Below are 12,673 nucleotides of genomic sequence, written 5' to 3'. Positions count from 1 at the left end.
ATGCAAGAATTTACTTTTCAAAAGGAGGGAGATGAATATCCCAGATTATTTGTCTCCATGGTTTCTTTTATTCTCTGTCCACCCAAGAACAGAGAACTTCTTAATATATCTGATGCAGTGACCTTTAATCCTCAAGTGCTTAGGCCACGTAAATGTGCTGCGCTTTAAAGTAATAGAAAGCTTTTTTTTAAAGTGCAACTTACAAATTTTACTAGCACAGCCAATGCGAGGATGAAAAAAAAAAAATAGAAATGTGTTTGACTTATCTGCTGGCTTCTCTATTCTCTACCCCTCCTTTTTGACTCTCACCTACTTCCATAAAGGGTACTCTGCCCGGCCCACCCCTCCTGCATTCACACACTCCCCCACACATACATACATCAGCACTGTCATAACCACCATCAGTTGGAAGCTGCCTGCCAGAGCAAGGATTGGGACCGCGCGCCTATGGCTGGACTGCTACAGAAACAGGTAGTGGAAATCCTTCCATCGCTCTTAGTCAGTGATGGAGAGGCAGCTTGGAACATACCATCTCATAGACCCGAGGGAGGGGAAAGCAGCCATCAATGAAGTTCCAACTCTAAATCCGTAGATGTCTCTTGATTTCGAGAGGCGGGGAGGAGTTGGAGGGATGGATCTGGTTGGGGTGGAGGGTGGGGCAGGAGGTTCAAATCTCTACCATTGGCTTTCGCCTTCTTTCACCATTCCCCCCACCAAGCCGTGGTTCCCCTCTTCTTTCTCCTGCCTCCCCCCTCTGCTGAGATTTGCAGCTGGACCAGTGCTCCGCGAGCCTTCTCCATCCTTGCAGAATGTAGGCGCTGCGATGTCAAGCCGCAGCATCCCCGGGGCTGTAGTCAACTAGCAGCCCCCACCCTCGCCCTCCCCCCTGTCCCTCTAATCCTCTCTTGAAAGGGGGGAAATTGAACTGAGGAAGTTCCCCCCCCCGCGTCTCCGGTTTTCGACTGGATCCGGGCCAAGCTAGAGAGAGAAAGGGGGGATCCCTAGTTCCACCACCTCTCTCTCTCTTCAGCGGCCGATTCCCGAACAACCTTCCTGCTCCCCACTTCAGTTTCTTCTGCTTCTGGCATGGCCGGGTGAGTACCATGCGGATAACCTTTGGGGGTGGGGGTTGCGGGGGAGGGGGAGATTGGGATGGGAAACACTGTGTGATTGACACATAGAGACATGTATGTAATATATAACCTCATAGCGCCCAGTGGGGTTTGAGGAGACTTCCCCTCCTCCTTCTGAGAAGGGAACCCGGGCAGTCTCCGTCATAGGTAATGCAGAAGGGGGGAGGGGGGAGGGGAGCGGAATGCGGTTGGGATGGCGTGGGGACAAGTCACTGCAGAAAGCAAAGCTTGGTGGCCGTCAAATGGCGCTCCTCCCACCTTTTAAAAAGCTGGTACTCTCCCAGACGCAGCCTAAAATTACCCGGGGAGATAGCAAGGGAGATAGGCGCTTGGTAACACCTGCAGGGGTCCAGCTTTCCAAAACGGCTCTGGGATATTGGTTATTGGTATGCCAAAATAGGGGGGGTTGCAAAATAGAATGGGGAGTGTAGCAAGTCCTTTGGCCGCTTGATGTCCCCTCCCAGTCATCGCCACCTTATTCCCCCCCCCCCCATGTGATCTCCTCAATGTCGACTTGGCTTGGCTTTCTCTCCTGCTGCACCTTGCGCGCTCGCCTGCCGGCATCTCAAGGTGACAGCGACGTATTCTTGAGGGGTGTGTGTGTGAGAGAGGGGGGGGGGAGGGAGAGAAAGAGAGAGACTTTGCGTGCGCGCACACATACTCAAGGAGAGAGGAGGGAGCGCCGGTGACGTCCCTGGCCAGTAAAGGGGTGTGGGTGGGTGGGGGCATGCTTCAAAACCAATAGGGATCTCCCGCCCACCTACCCACTGCAGAGAGGTACCTGCATTAAGTGGGGGCAGGAATTGGGCTGGGGCTGGGGGGTTAAATAGGCAGTTTTGGCAGCAGCGAGCAATCTCCATCCGCCATGCCATTCCCACCTTCTGCACCTTTGGTAACTAAAGAAAGAGGTGGGAGAGTCAGATCACAGCATGTGATGTGTGAACATGAGAGCGAGCGAGCGAAAGTGCGAACCTCCCTGCGACCCTCTGGAGTCCGGCAGGACCTTTCAATGGCTTGTTCGGGGCAGCGGATCCCGGTGTGGACTGAGCGAGAGGGAGTAAATAAGACTTCAGGCACCGGGGGGGGGGGGGCTTGGCGGGGAAAAGAAGAAAGGAACAGCTAGATTCAGTGGGGAGTGTGGACGGACGAAAAACAGTTCGCTCGAACTTCAGCAGGCGGAATATGAATCGCCAGGCCTGGAGGGGGAAGGACGAGCGGAAAAATTCGGGGAAACTGAGGTCAGGCAAGGGTATTATTGCCTTGCTTAACTCCAGGGGGAGGTAGGGTAAAGAGGGGAGGGGGCGACGTCAGCATAAGGACATAAATGGCCTGTGTGGTGTGGGATAAATTCCAAAAGGCTTCATTGGCCCAGCGGTCTGCCTCAACAGTTACAGGAGCTGTGTACTTGGGGCGGGTCAAAGCAGGACAAGAAAAGAAGGGACGGGCCGCCCCTTCGGGACTTATATTCGGCGGCTCTTCCTCTTGCCCAGCTCTGCTGCTTCGATGTTTGAGGGCCACCTTCCCCCTCCCCCCACCCTCCCCGTAGACATCGCGCCCCCTAGAGCAGCTCTAGTCTCTTCGCCCCCACCCGGCCACCTAAAAGCGAGCGGGGTGGGGGAGGGCGAGGGCGACCGTCACGATGCCGCCGCCTTCTCAGCCTGTTCGGTTCTCGGGAGAGGCGGAGCGGCGGTCTCTTTTAGAGGAGCCCTGGGTGACCGGCAAAGGGACTTTGGCCTCCCAGACCGCTCCGAAGCCCAGGAAGCAGCGGTGAGGAAGAGGGAAGTGGAGGGGGGGTAGAGAAGGGGAAGTATCGCGCAGGGCCTGGCGTGGACCGCCAAGCCCGCCCGCCAATCGCCAAGGGCAACCGGGAGCGTCTATTCCGCGGTCTGCTTTGGCGCATTGCTCGGGATGGGAAGCGAAGCGCGTTCCGGCTCTGGCTTTTTTCAAGGCAACTGCAGGGGAGGGGGCGGGATCCACAGGCTGCCGGGGGCTGCCTTTCCCCGCTTCTGATTGGTTGAGCGGTCCTGAGTGGCAGCGAGCGCGAGGGGTGGGGTGGGGGAAAAGGCTGAGGAGAGGGAGGGGAGGAGCTCAGCCAAGAGGGAGGGAGGGGGCTGGGCTTGACCCACCTACCCGCTAGCGGTGGACTGGGGAGGGGGCGGGAGGACCGCAAGATCCCATCCCCCCGATTGCGGCGCTCGGCCGGTAGCAAAGGGCAGGCTGGGGTGGCGGGAAGGATCGCGATGACATCGTGTTATCTGCCATTAAACCAACCCTTTTCTTGACCGAAGGGGGGGAGGGGACTCTCCAGCCCGGGCATTCGAGGAACGCGGGCTTTCTGTTGCACATACCCCGTGGCGCTTGACCCCACCGAAAGTCCTTTGCTCATGGCAAAGGCAATCCGAGGCCGCCCCCACCTCCCCAACCCAAGTCGTGGCGAGGCTGCTTGGAGAGAACGTAACTCCAGTCCGGGAGAAAGATGTTCGCGACCGTGACGCTGTAATATTGCGCTTGGAATGAACTGAGCCTCCTTGCTTAGGGACAGTCTACCGACAACCAGCAGGGGTTGAAGGCAAAGGAGGGAGATTGGTGAGGGTGCTGCTGTCGCCTCTGTTTCCCTTGATGGAAATAGACTGGCTGGCCCTTGATGCAGGAATACAGTAGACCAGCGCCTAACTAGGGCAGAGGGATTGCACCAGCACTGCCGCAATCATTTTGGGGAGGTGGGAGAGAGAAGCAGAGGACGAGGAGGGGAGGCGGAGGGGGGAACCCGAGAGGAAAGAAAAATGTAGGCAGAGAACAGGGAGGGGCCAAGAAATATTGGCAGTGGCCTCCCCCTCCCCAGCAGCACAAGTTCACTGGGTGATCCAGCGCCAGCGCATCCACCCACTCTCTCTCTCTCTCTCTCTCTCTCTCTCTGCCAACCTACCTCCCGAGGTTGTTGTGACAAAAAAAGAAAGAAATCGGAGGAGGGAGTCATGTATATATACACTACCTCGAGCTCTGGAATAAAAGGCAGAGTATTAATTTAATAAACCAATGCATCAGAAAGCTTTATTAGAGCATAAGCGCCAGTGGAACAGAGACTCGATTAGTTCATCAGCCTGGTAAATGCATAAACCATGCCTCTCCTTCTCTCCTACCCCCTCCTTTTTTCTCTCTCCTGTGAACCCCGTATGCCAATTTTATTTTTATACATTCTGCCCCCCCCCCCAATTTTGCCTAATATTCCCTTGATCCATCTCTGCATGCTGCAAGCTCTGTTGGACCATTCATCCTTTTCTCCCCCACTGATCTGGGGGGGAAGGGGGAGGGGATGGAAAACTCCTGTTGAACAAGCAAAACCTCAGCACCCACCTACATCTTCTCCCTCCCTCCCTCCCTCCCTCCCTCCTCTCTCTCTCTCTCCTTATATAACCCTGCATTAAGTAACCTACTCATGATTTCCCACTCATTTTAATTCTTGTGTCACTCTTCCTATCCCACTCCTCCCCTCAGGATCTCTAGGTCCCAGAGCTAACCAGGACAGAGCCTCCCTCCCCTCTTCCTAAGAGAAGGCCACAGCTGGTTATTCTCTGTCAATATTTCGGAGGTGTGTTCAGCCTTGGGGATGAGGGAAGGCAATATGATTTGCACCAGGCTGCCTGCATTTGCTGTGAGCTTGCAAAGAGCTGGCCGAGAGATATTGGGCTTTTTATTTAATCAGACGGAGAATCTTACCCTTGAAAGCCAAACAAACAAACAAAATAGCAGGATTTGTGCATCTGGCATAAAGGGGTTAGTCCGCTGGGCTTTAAATGTTTTGACTGGAGCTGTCCACTGTATAGAACTCCCAATGCTGGCAAGCAGCATCAGTTCTTCTCTGCAATAAGGACACGTCACCTGAAACAGGGAGAAGAGGGTTAATGTCTCTGCCCAAAAATGGCTCCACGATGCTGTCTCTGCCGGTCTCTCAAGACTCTTTTGGTCTTCCCTTCTTTCCCTTTTGTGGGCTTTTCCCCAAGTGTACCCGGCCACAGCACAAATACACAAATCTTTGTATTGCCATGGACTTTTCTCTCCACCTCCCAGGCCCACGAGTGAGACAGGCCTAAACCATCCCTAGTTGTACCACTGTTATAGTGTATTTTCTCCCTTGTTCCAACACTGTCCAACAAGTGTATACCAATTAGTTTGGCTTTGTCCCCTGTTAGACGACTGTCAGTGACCAGGAATGCGAAACTGAGGGGATGAGATTCACCAATAGGAACAGCAGATTTCATGCTGGTCCCTGCCATTTTCTACTGATTCAGAGATGGTAGACAGGCTTTACATTTTCACAGTCCTTTGGGATTTCTGTGAACTGTAAACTGTACAATTTACAAACCCAACCCCTAATCCCAATTCTTGGAGGCATCATCCAGATGCTTTTCATGAGCTTCTTGCAAATGTTAACTCCTAAAAGTAGAGGGATGTACTCGGAAAATGTCAAAGGCATGTGCATAGAAATACCAGGACAGGTTCATTGCATTTGTTCATCTTAATCACATTTACAGCTGAAGTGAATTCAAGGAAATGTTAGGGGGTTTTTTTCCTGGCTTTGTCCACTTCTTGCTGTGCTGTTTCTAGCATCGCATTTAAGAGCTAAGCACCAAGCTGGACTTACTTACGCTGCTTGTCAAGACGAACCAATCTGGAAGAGTCAGATTGCCCTCAGAGCACATAATCCAGTTCTGTGCACTTCTGTGCCCCCCAATATCTCTGCAGATCCAAGTGGATCACATTCAGCCCTCAATCTCTAACTCTGCCTGGCTGTTTCTTATTGGTACAGGGATCCTTTCCTTGAGAGTTCTCCTCTTCACCCACCTGGGTTCAGAGGGGTGTTTCTCACCTACACTCACAAATATCCAGCACCAGAAATGGACTACCATTTGGCACCTGAGAGCTTCATTTCATGGTTGCTTGGGGAGGTGAGATAGTGGTGATCTGAGAGTTTCAGTGAGCATGAAGAAGGAGGCAGCCTTTTTAAAGACTGGGGTCTTTGCTTTCTTAATTGCCTTAGGTAAACTTTAAACATAATTTTCATGGACCTCCTTCCTCAAAATGATGAGATACGCAATTCAGTGGTGCAACCATATGGAACTTCAGGGCAATATGTAACTTGCAAGTTGCCCATTCTGATCCTACATATTGTTTGCAAAATACTTTTCACAAACCAGAAGATTCCAACGTTATTGCTATAGTGATGCATAACAGTATTGCAAAATTAATTTCATTCTTGTTTGCTACTCAACTACCTAAGAACCTAGCCTATTCATATTTTGTTATGTCAAAAGGAAGACCTTTCTTTTTATTTAAGTATTTATTGGCCATTTAGGGGGCACCATAATCTTCTACTGCAGCCATACAAATAATCAGATTTAGCCAATTCTACTAGATATCTACTAGCTATCTGCTGTTGGTCCAGCTGTTGCTTTAATAACACACACTATTTTGTTTTACACAAGTGGTCCTTTCTGAAATGCATATCTTGCCTTGGCAATGCCATGTATATCTGTATGGGTAATTGCCATTGGGCCCAACTGGCCCTTAAAGGTAATCACTGCTGACCTTACAGATTTCCTGTCAGTCTTGGGTCCTCTAGATGTATTTGATCACAGTTCCCAACATCGTAAGTGAAACTGATGCCCTTGTGACCTTACATCCTATTACTGCAATGTGATGTATATGGGGCTGCCCTGGAAAAGCATTCAGAGGTTTCAACTGGTGCAGAATGCAGCTAGACAGGCAGTTACTGGTGTCAGATATTTGACACATGTAACATCACTGCTGTGTGAGTTGCATTGGCTGCCAATGTGCTTCCAGGTGCAATTCAAGGTGCTGATTGTCACTTTTAAAGCACTTCATGGCTTGGGCCCAAATTACCTAAGGGATTGTCTTCTCCCATTCATTTTTACTTGTAGAATTTGGTGCAGCAGGTTGCACAAATTACAGATCCTGTCTAGAATGTTGGCTTGGTGGGGACTAGGAGATCTTCTCTGCCATAGCTCTCACCCTCTGGAACATTCTCCTGTCAGAGATTAGGATGATGTCAACCCTGTTGGCTTTTCATAAGGCTTTGAAGACCAGATTGGGTTCCCACACCTGGGCCTCCAAGTTTGTTAAGGATCCCATTTCTTGGCTATATTGACACCTGTGGCAATAGTTTTACTTGGCAACCGTATATATTTAATTTGCATTCCTTTACTTTTAAAAATTGTTTTATGTTTTTACAAAATACACTGCCCGGAGTCGTTTGTTCAGATAGGCAGCTATAGAAATCAAATCAAATCAATCAAATGTTTTTTAAAAGAATAAAATGCAAAGGATCTTGCAGTGAAGAAGCATCAAGTCCAAATGATTCCCAGCATGCTCAGCTCAGTCCAGGAACTGATGCTGGGCCTTCTTTTTGGCAGGCAATGTGGTTGCTCCATCATGCAGCTCGCACTCTCTGACTTGATCATTGGTGATGGGTTTGTAGGCAAGTTGGGTGATTCTGGATTTCAGCTCCAGGTTCATGCTTGGCTGAGTACTTCATCCTTCCAAAAAGTGTCTTCAAACATTCACATTTGTCTTGTAAAGAAAACTAGGAGTCCCATGATGCCCTCACATTGTGTGTTAGTCTGAAAATACAACCACTCTACAGTGTTCTCTGGTCTATCAGCTATAAATGCGAACTCATTCTACTTCTGCCTTCTCTGCCCCTTCCCAAATCAAGTTTCATCTAACCAGATCCACGATAATATGTGAAAGACCCGGCTTCAGATGCTATTTCAACACACACACACCACATACTGTCCTAATTATGCACTGATGTATTCATCAAAGTGGAAGATAATAACGAAGGTGATTATTTACTGCCCACTTTTTATTAAGGAGCTGGAAGAGGCACACGCAACATCCCTTCCTATTATTCTGTCTCTACCTTATGGTGTTGAAAGCGACTGATCTAAAACTACTCAATATGTTTCTGTGACGGTGGGGAGACTAGAAGCTCAGCCTCCCCATTCCTAATGCAATATTTTCACCACTATTATCACCGTCATGGTTTTCATTAGGTTGGGGCATGTTTTAAGACACTGCAAGAGAGGTCAATATTCAGCCTGGCTGAATGTATAGGACGAGATCATTCACCTCGATCAGAAAGCAAGTCAGGGTACGTCACTTCTGCAATAACCGTATGCGTTCTTTGTCCTACAATCTTCGAGAATTCTGCTCCTAGAAGCAGAATTCTCTGACCTATATAGCTTATGCAGATTCATTGTCATTACTTTGCATAATTCATTCTGTTTTTCTTTAGCTACGGAGAGGAGGGGGGAAAAGAGGTAATTCATTTTGGGACCACATTTTATCTGGCTTCTGAGATTTCATCAGACTCATGTTCAATATAACCTATAGCTCCCCACAGGCTAGAGAAATCCTTTTCTGACAAAAAAAGTGGGACCCTGAAGAAGTCAAATTTTATGTTCAGTTTTTATACTCATATCCATGAAATGATAAGATACTTTGAGTCCTCATTATATCATACAGCTGGCCTTGCTAGTTCACATCAATACTGTTGCATAGTAGTTCTCTCTTTTCTCTACTGCAAGCTACGAAGGTTAATCTACAAAGGGCAGGTTGCTCAACTTGATAGTGTGTTGCTTTAATTCATCTGTCTGTGACATAAAATCAACATTGGACTATTGTAAAAGGTAAAGGTTTCCCTGTCAGTCATGTCGATTCTAGGGCATAGTGCTTGTCTCTGTTACTTGACTGAGGGAGCCAGTGTTGTCCAAAGACACATCTGGAGTCATGTATCTAGCATGGCTATTTGCCAGAGGTGCACAGAATGCTGCTACCTCTCCACCGAAGTGGTACCTATTAATCTACTTGCATTTGCATGCTTTCAAACTGCTAGTTGGGCAGGAGCTGGAAGTAAATTGACTGGGAAACTCCATATGCTATTGAACAAGAGTTTCTAACTGGCATTAGCATTTTGGTTAATGATCAAGGAAGTTATAACTAAGTAATATCTGAAAGGTTACAAGTCAGTCAGTCGGTCAGTCACTCACTCACTCACCCACTCACTCACTCACTCACTCACTCACTTACTTTACTTCCCAAATTTATATGGCATCCAACTTGCTATCAAGAGACTCTATCATGCATACAAGAAGCTGAGACGTGAATCTTGGCAGAAGTGGAACTAGGGAGCCAGCCTCAGAGCAGAGTGCTCTGTGGGCCAGAATTCAAGCTCAGAAATGCATTTGGGAAGGGTGAGAAATAAGATTCAGGAAAGAGAGGTTGGCAGCATCCAAAGGCAATGGAACACAGACAAAATAGAAGCATTGGTTAGTAAGATTGATGTCAATACTAATAGGGTCAGAGATGGTTGTTGTTGCCTAGCAAATGATCCAGCAGGATCAATACGTGCACCACATCAGGAGAAGAGAAAAAATAGCTTGAAATCATTGGGGGCAGAACCATACTGGAACTCAGTGTTGCCAATGGCTTCCTTTCCATTGTGATCTCAAGCAACCCGGCATGCAGAGATGAAAGAACTCCTACTTTTAAATCTCAGTAGCTCCTAGTAGCCAGATGTTCATCCTACTGAAAACTTCTTCTTTTTCCTTCTTTCATCTACCATTTATCATATGACATACTTTCTGGAAACTGAGGGGACAATCTATTCTCGATGACCCTCCTTCCCTCTTTAGGGCTTGCCTAAGCAATTTACTGGCATTACTGGTCTTTTTTTCCCCTCTTGGCCTAATGCAACCAACCTTCCCAGGCTTTCTTGACCAGCAACAGCTTGTGCATGATCTCAGCAGGCAGTGCCAATTTGCATCAAAGGATTTGATGTTGGCCAGGGAGAATAGTTGCTGTCTAGCAGCACCAAGGACAGTTCTTAAGGGTAAGTTTACCATGGAATGGCTGGATGTGGGGAGGAGCTGTCTGCTGCAAGAGGGAGATCAGAACAACATGCATAGCTTCTTATTAGTTGACCATCAGGCCTAAAAACACTCTTCCCAAAACAAGTCTTAATTTTTTTTTATTCACGAGACAACAGATGAGTAAATGAAGGCTCATTTGGCGTCTTTGAAAACACAAATTTTAAAAAGACAAACATGTGAGAAAGGCAGAAAGGAAGGAAGCCAGCAAATCACAAACTGAGCTGGAAACCTTTTTGTGGGATGAGTGGCAATTGCCCCCTTTGAAGAGGTTCTCTGTACCCGATGGCAGGATTTGGGGAAAAAGAATAGGACTCATCTTACTATGGATTGCTATAAAGGAGGGCCAAGGCTGCTCAGGGCAAATAGTGCTTCTATATATAGGTTATTTTAAAAGGATGGGCTGGGGAAAATTCTCATACACAGAAGCTGCTGTGTTATGGACAAGATTTGCTACGCAGCAAGTAAAGGCAGAGCATGGACATTAGTAGGAAGCAGCGGATGTTTCATTTGGTAATTGTTGTACTGTGTCTGTTTTTAATATGATAGTGTTTTCTTCCTTGTGAAAGATGGTCTTTGACTACAGTTAATAACATTTAAAGCTGCATGTGAATTATGAGAGAAGGTGTCACAGAGAGGAGAGGCTCAGCCTATTTTTCAAGGCACCCGAAGGCCAAACAAGGAATAATGGATGAAAACTAATCAAGGAGAGCTTCAACCTAGAAATAAGGAGACATTTTCTGACAATGAGAACAATCAACCAATGGAACAGCTTGCCTTCAGAAGTTGTGGGAGCTTCATCACTGGAAGCTTTCAAGAAGAGACTGTACTGCCATTTGTCAGAAATGGTGCAGGGTCTCCTGCTTGGCTGGAGGGTTAGAGTAGATGACCTACAAGGTCCCTTCCAACTCTGTTATTCTGTTTTAAAAGTACCATTTGGGGTTCCTGATCAACAGATCAACTGGGGGCCATCCAAGACAACTCCCCAAATCATCAACAAGCGCAGCTGTTTGGATGGCACCTAGCTGGAGAAATCTAGCCTAAGCTCAATTATCCCTGGCAATTACAATTCCAGTACCAAATGGAGCAATACATTATTATTATATACACAATTGCCAATTCTTTAGCTGGTGTTGGCCTGCATACACGCCAAGTACTTCCCAAGAACTTTGGATGTTGTGATGTAGTCTTGTAGTATTGGAGTCTTCTGTAACCGGCAGGTAGAAATACACAGATTTTTCTACATGTCATCCAAGGTTTTTTTGGTATGAATCACTGGAACCTCCATGATTGGTTTATGCCATAATCTTCCAACTTCAGTTTTCAGATCTTGATACTTTGTGATCTTCTCCAATTCTTTGTTTCCTATTTTACTATCCCCTGGCATTGGCACATCAAATTACCTGTGCTTTCTTCTCAGCTGCAGTTAAATCTGCTCTGCTTATGAGCTATGACTTTATCTATTAGTATTCAGAAATCCCACAGTATTTAACTTGCTCATTTTCAACTACTTTTTCAACTATATATTCCCACCATTTTTTTTTTCCATTACTGAACATGATAATGTTTACAGGCGTTCCAGTGAGTCATTTCCGTGACTGTGTTAACGTAGTTGTTTATAATCAGTTTGTGTGATTATTATCATTAAAATTTGTATGCCGCTCAATTCCCAAAGTTTCTGTTTGGGATTTGTGTGTGAACTATTTCAGTCTGGATGAGTTAATGCCATTGGACATTATTTCACTCAAAATGTGATATACCACCCCATAGGCACCTGGCAGAAACCCCAGTGACATCATCATGACATCATCACACAAATGATTCAGGTGATGCAATTTTTCAGTCAGATTACAAGATCATGGTACAAGTAACATAGAGTACTCAATCCATTGTTATTTGACTGATGCACTTGCTGTCACTTGTTTCTTCTTAGTACTACTATTACAGTCACCCATGTGCCTCTAAACCAGTGTTTCTCAAACTTGGCGACTTTAAGTCCTGTGGACTTCAACTCCCAGAATCCCCCAGCCAGCATAGCTGGCTGGGGAATTCTGGGAGTTGAAGTCCACAGGACTTAAAGTCGCCAAGTTTGAGAAACACTGCTCTAAACGCTGTTCTCCTGGCACCAGTGAGGATGCCAAATAATGTTTGGTAGTAGCTTAACCCTGATCCCTGTTTTTCATCTTATGGAAATGAAACAACTTTCTGAAATACCTATTCCTTGCAATGCATCATGCTTTTCCTCCTTCATCCGTGGTTGTTTCAGTACTGCCTTTTGATAACGATGTTTCTTCATGAAAGTCATGCCGGGGGGGGGGGGGGGGAGAGCCAGCAAATTGAAATGGACACTGGGGGGCAATTAAGGAAAATTATTCAAAGGAGAATAGGTAATCCATTATTAATCCCCTACTTGTGTTCATTAGGAAGCAAACACCAAACAGGAAGCTTTTCATTAACATGCCAAAACCCCACTGTTTAATTGAATTGTGCCTGGATAGCACGGTATACCACTGTAGACTTTGTGTAGACTTTAGTTTTCTAGCTGGCTGGGGGAATTCTGGGAGTTGAAGTCCACAGGACTTAAAGTCGCCA

General features: G+C 47.1%; 1 protein-coding gene across 5 annotated transcripts in view; it reads left to right on the top strand.

The window, feature by feature from the left end:
* The first annotated feature begins 920 nt into the window (after window positions 1-920).
* The window catches only part of ATP2B3 (ATPase plasma membrane Ca2+ transporting 3), a 133,219-nt gene continuing 121,466 nt past the window's right edge, over window positions 921-12,673 (top strand). For 2 of the 5 annotated variants that reach the window (XM_081934682.1, XM_081934681.1), the window contains exon 1: window positions 921-1,094. The gene's annotated coding sequence lies outside the window, so the exon portion shown is untranslated. The remainder of the gene's footprint in view (window positions 1,095-12,673) is intronic. The other 3 variants (XM_081934683.1, XM_081934679.1, XM_081934680.1) reach the window with 3 other exon arrangements.

Source organism: Natrix helvetica (assembly GCF_964273705.1).
Source record: "Natrix helvetica genome assembly, chromosome: 1".
NCBI classification, from domain to species: domain Eukaryota; kingdom Metazoa; phylum Chordata; class Lepidosauria; order Squamata; family Natricidae; genus Natrix; species Natrix helvetica.
This window is presented reverse-complemented; position numbering and strand designations above follow the sequence as displayed.